Source organism: Marmota monax, unplaced genomic scaffold (assembly GCF_021218885.2).
Source record: "Marmota monax isolate L192 unplaced genomic scaffold, Marmota_monax_Labrador192_F-V1.1 WCK01_AAM20220418_F8-fsc00166, whole genome shotgun sequence".
NCBI classification, from domain to species: domain Eukaryota; kingdom Metazoa; phylum Chordata; class Mammalia; order Rodentia; family Sciuridae; genus Marmota; species Marmota monax.
This window is the reverse complement of record NW_026693344.1, coordinates 2,048,812-2,054,811: the sequence shown is the minus strand read 5'-3', so window position 1 is coordinate 2,054,811 and position 6,000 is coordinate 2,048,812.

Sequence of the window (6,000 nt, the reverse complement as noted above, 5' to 3'; positions counted from 1 at the left end):
CACCTAGTCTTTTTAAAAAAGAAATTCATAAATTTACAAAGGTGTCTCCTCCCCTCAATACCTGGAAGAACAAAGTTGGATTGCCAGTTATGACCTTAGACCCCTATATTGCCTAGAGACAGGCACAGAGGAATCTACACAACAAACTACTAGCTTTTATCTACCATTAGTTTCCCATATATTTTGGCTTTTCCACAATTGACACTCTTAGGTACTCAAGGTCCTTTTCCTTTGTCTTGCTACTACCCTCAAAATTTATTATTCTTTCTGGAAGATGCTACTTAAGTCAGAGTTCTAAACCACCTTTTTGAGTATTGCTCATTCCCTGGATGTCTCCCATGTGTATCTGAGTTAAATATGTCAATAGGTTTCCATTGCTTTTTGGAAGATTAATGTCTTTTGTTGTGGGATAAGAACTCAGAAGAGTAGAGGGGAAATTATTTTTTTTTCTTGTTGTACAATGCAAAAATACGTCGATGCATAGTCCAAATTTTGATAGGGCCTTTGATAGGAAAAACAAGAATTAGAAATAAGATGCTGAAATAAGAAAAACCCTTTTAGTCTAACCTAGAAGGCAATTAGAAACTGTAGTATTGTTACTAAAAGCTTGGTCCTTGTCCCTGATGCCCATCCAATAATAAGGAGAAAAAGGAAAAAGTTTTATTCAGAAAAAAGAAGTTTTATTGCTTTGCTAGCAAAGGAGAAAGAAGCAGAGGGGACTGCTATTCAAAAGGCTGTGATTCTGCCCATCAGGGGAAACGGGGTGATTCAAAGGCTATATTCCACGTGTTCTCTGTCAGAATTGTAATTCACTTGTTAATTTGGGAGATAGTCATTTTTGTGATCTTCTGGTGCCATCCCCAAAGTTTGCATACTTAGTCCTTGTGGTGGGTGTGTGCTCTGGGACAGCTAACTCTGCCTAGGATGGGGAAGAAAGGTAATCTTGTTTCCCCTGAGATTAGAAAGTAGAAGAGATGTTAAGGAGGATGTTACATCATTGTAATAAATTACAGAAAAGAGGAATTTTTCAGAAAACTGCAAGAATGTATAGCTATTTATATATTGTACATTTTCATTCATTGTAAGCCACACAAGGATACCAGACTGATTACTCCAGAATCTGCCTCCTTTTTACCAAAAATGTTAAAATCCAAGTTTGCCCATTCACCTTCTTTACTAGCCTTCCATGAGAATGACATTTTGTGGCAGATGAAAACACAAACTTAATTCTCAAAGGACAGAAACTTGCCAACTCTACTGTGATCCAAAAGAATTTGCTGTTGGCCTAGGTCCATGGGACCAGGCTATTTGAGCAATGGCAGGCACTGCTGAAATAGTTTAACTTCCCAAAATGACTTCTAGGAGAGGGACAAAAATTACCTGACTCTCTACAAAACCAGTTGTTTAAAAAAATTAAAATTCTCATTACAATTCTAACTATAACCCTCCTAGGAAGTCTGTTTAACTCCTTACTCACAAAGGGTAAGAAACGATGTCACTTTTCTTATTATCTATGTAACCAGTATTAACCTTGGGGTCATGAGAACCACTAAATAAGTGTTAGTTCTGTTCCGCTTTGGAAATAAATCTGGACTACCTTGGACATTATCAGGCACTTCCTCCAATTCTGTGCTCTTTAAAACTGCCCAGAAAATTGGTGCAGATTTCTTTGTGGAATCTGCTGTACATCCTAGTAATCTCCTTACTTCAGACTCTGAAATAGTGCATGACACTCTTATATTCAGACACTTGGTATCTGGGACAAAGACTTCATCAAAGACAATAAACCAAGAGCTTTTGTTACTCCTTTCTAAGTGAAAATCACAGAGCCACATTCAAGAAGCTGATAACACAACAGAAGAAGGAGGCACACCTGACCTCCCCCTAGCTGAGACTGCCCTCTTCCCTCTTTCCCTTTTACACCAACCCTTGAGATTTTTTCATACTTCTGCCATTTTAAAATTTTTATCCATTGAATGCTGTAGGATGGCATGTCAGAAATCACTGGAGTTGTGATTGGACTGATTGCCTTATTTGTACATCAGAGTTAATAAATTGTATACCCACAGTGCTATGGTTTGAATGTGAGGTGTCCCCCAAAGCTCCTGTGTTGATGCAGGAATGTTTGGAGGGAAAATGATTGGACTGGGAGAGGTGTGACCTAATCAGTTCATCCTAGTTCAAATGAACCAACTGGGTCAGGTAACTGTAGGCAGGTGAGACTGGAAGAGGTAGGTCACTGGGGGGCGTGGCCTGGAAGGGTTTATCTTCCCTGGGACCCCCCCCCCCCACACACACACACACCTCTGCATCCTGGTGGCCCTGAATGCAGCCTGCTTCTGTGCTATGCCCTTCCACCCTGGTGTACTGCCTCATCATGGGAACCCCCCAGCAGTGGAGTCAGACTAAACCTTTGAAATCATGACTAAACCTCTGAAAGGGTGAGCCAAAATAAACTCTTCCCCCTTGAAGTTGTTCCTATTGGTCATTGTGGTCACAACAATAAAACATTAACTAACATATTCAGAAAGAATTTATTTAGCCTGTTCCCCTTTTGCGATTTCTACTTTCTTTTTAAAAGTAGAGGAGCTAGGAACTCCAAACTAACATATTAATAATAGGCAGGAGCTGAGTGATGGCTGATGTCTTTATAGGAGACCTGTTCATCAGAAGTACCACTTGTTCTTTTCATTCTTCCCTTGTTTATGGACTCCATTGCTGGGGAATGCCCTTGGTGAGGCAGAACACCAGGGCAGAAGGGCATAGTACAGAAGCACGCTCCATTCAACGCCACCATGAAGCAGAGGTGGGAGAGGTGTCCCAAGGAAGATGAACCCTTCCAGGCCACGCCTCCAGTGACCTACCTCTTCCAGTCTCACCTGCCTACAGTTACCACCCAGTTGGTTCATTTGAACTAGGATGAACTGATTAGGTCACACCTCTCACAGTCCAATCATTTCCCCTCCAAACATTCCTGCATTAACACAGGAGCTTTGGGGGACACCGCACATTCAAACCATAGCACTGTGGGTATACCATTTGTCATTCTTCTCTTGTAGGCATTTGAATCTGCAAATCGTGTCCTAGATTTTGGGACATAGATGACTGATGCATGGTGAAAAATATCATATATAGTTTATATGAAATTAAACTAAAGAAATTAAAACGTATATGTTTTATTCTATTTACCTAAAGAAATTAAGAAGTAGAAATTCAATGCACCAGTAATAATCCTGCCATTTATAATTTTCTGGACCACCATTAGCAAACCCTGATTTCAAGGCTTGTAGTTTCCATCAACTAGTAATACCTAGCACTTTCTCACAGCTACTGAGTAAATGCTGAGGACAAAGGGAAGATTGTGTAGAATGTTAGAACTAAAGAAAACTCACAGGCAAATTAGCCTGAAGCCTTCATTATAATATGAGTAATTGAGATACAGAGGTGTAAAGATCTTGTCCCAGGTCACAAGGGCTTCTTTGTGGAACCATCAAAATGATGGGTCTTCACACCTGGGCCCTTGGTCCTTCTCTGTAGTTGGTCTCCTCTTGCAGGTGCCAAGTTTTCCTCTGATGTGTGTAAACTAGGTAAATCTTAATTGTTAAAAGCTTCACACTCTTACTGCAGACTATTTCGTATTTGTAACAGTTAATGCTGATGAAGGGACAGAGATGAGCACTGACATTTAGACTCTCAGCAAGGTGCCACTTCACTGTGTCAAAAGGTTCGAGAGTCAGATTTAAAGGGTACTTAAAGGTCTCTTGAAATCTCATGTAAAACAAAAATACTTTCTGTAATAGCCCTGAAACCATCTTGCTGCCTCTGAACCAATTCTATGGACATAGCACACACTGCCCCCAAAGCAATCTTTCCTTCATGTTATTAGGTTGTTTGTTAGAAACTTAACCTATATTTCTAGGTGAAGGTAAATGAGATCTGTTTCCTTGTAGATGTAATCTATACTAGTTATACTTTCTTATTTAATACACAGGCTGCTGAAGCAAGTATTCATTTCTGACTAAACCTTTTCAGCTACTTAGAGATGCTGCTGTTTGCGGTCAGGTTTCTAGGTCCCTCACAATCCTTGCCACATTACTGGGTATTTCCGGAATTATTAAAACTTAACACTGTGTTGATCATGCCCAGAGAAACCAACAGGTCTCTTAGCTGCAGCCTTGCCAAAGCCAAGCAGGGATGTAGGGAACAGAGACTTTCTGTGTCTTACAAACACAGAAATAATAAAATACTTTCCTCTTGGGAAAACAGCTTTGTCACTACTTCAGGGTATTCCCTAGTGATTGTTGAGTTTCTGAACTACCTTTTACACCATAAACTCTGAATAGTTCATCTGCTGAAACTCTTGCTGATGGTTTAAACCTCAGCTTGTCTTTCCTCTATTGTTTCTCCAAAGTGAGTGGCTTTAATAAGTGTGGTTCCTTTTTCCACCTTCCCAAGTGGGAGCATGGTTGCCTCTTTCCTGTTTCCTGTGCAAAACATCCTATGTTTGAGGATGCACTGTTCCTCCAAGCACGCAACTGTTCCTCCAAGCATGCAACTGGTCTTCTTCACTTTAACTTCGAGTCCAAAGTCATGCTGAACTGACCCTGAATTTTATACCTGTCACTCAGTAATGTTATGACTTTGGGTAAGTTGCTTAAATTCTTCTCAGCCTCAAGTACCTAATTTTAAAAATGGATCTATTAATAGTACAGTTGATGCAAAATGCTAAGTGAGTGCATGGTACATGCTAATTGCTTAATAAATGTTTGGTTTTTATTGTTAATTATGGCATTGTATCTCTGAAGTGTCCAGTTGTGCTCATGGGCCATAATAGTCCTCTACACATGGCCATATAGGTCTCAGAATCCTTTCCTTCCCAACATACCCATTTCTCTAGTTGGTGCAGTTGATATTTTCTGCACCTTTCTCCCACAGTGTCTATGACTTGTTTCAAAGCAATATATATATATATATCCTTCTTGTATGGCTTTTTTCCTCTTCCAATATGCTAGGTTCTAATTCCCAAACACTCCATGGTGGTAACATCAACAGTTCTATATTTATTCACTGTTTTGTGTCCAGAGGATCCATGATTTGCCTTCCGGATTAAATAAGTGACAGTCAGTCTCCACAGAAGTTCAGTATACTGACCTCTTCACCATGGTGTGTATACTCAGTGAATCAGAATAAACCTGGAAAGCCCCGGCCATTATATGGTTCTGCCCCCTTCAATTCTTTGAGAGCTTCTCAAATTTTGTAATGGATAAGAAGCATTGAGGACTCTATCCAAAGCCAGATAATTTACATAGATACTGTGCCCTCAAGGAGGTGAAGCATAACTTCCCATTCTTTAAGTGTAGCTATACATAATGACTTCCATACAAGAGGAGAGTATGGACAGGCTTGAGGAAAGAGAAAATTTACAGATGAATAGATGAGTATTAGTAGTGGTAAACCATCTTGATAACCTGTACCCTTGATGCAAAGTGGTGGGAAGGGTCTTAACTAGGGTCTTGCCCTGAAAACAGAACCTGAGTCTAATCATAGGGGAAACATCAGACAAACCCAGACTGAGGGATATTTTATAAAACACCTGACCAGTATTCCTCAAAACTGTCAAGGTCATTAAAAATAAGGAAAGTCTGAGAAACTGTTTTGGCTAAGAGCAATGTGGCGTTCTGCGTGAGCTTCTACAAAATAAAAGGAAAAATAAGTTAAAACAGAAGAAATTCCAATAAAGCACTGACTTTAATTAGTAATAATGTATAAATATTCGTTCATTAATTATGACAAATGTGTGATACTGCTGTATGGGAGAAACTAAGTGTAGGGTCTATAAAAACTCTCCGGTCTATCATCTCAATTTTTCTGTAAACTTAAATCTAATGTAAAATGATTAGTTTATTTAAGAAAATTGATCCCAGGGATTGTGACTTAGGAAGTTGAGGGGGAATCATCCTTATGTATTATTAACACACTCTCTTGTTAATTCTGATACAG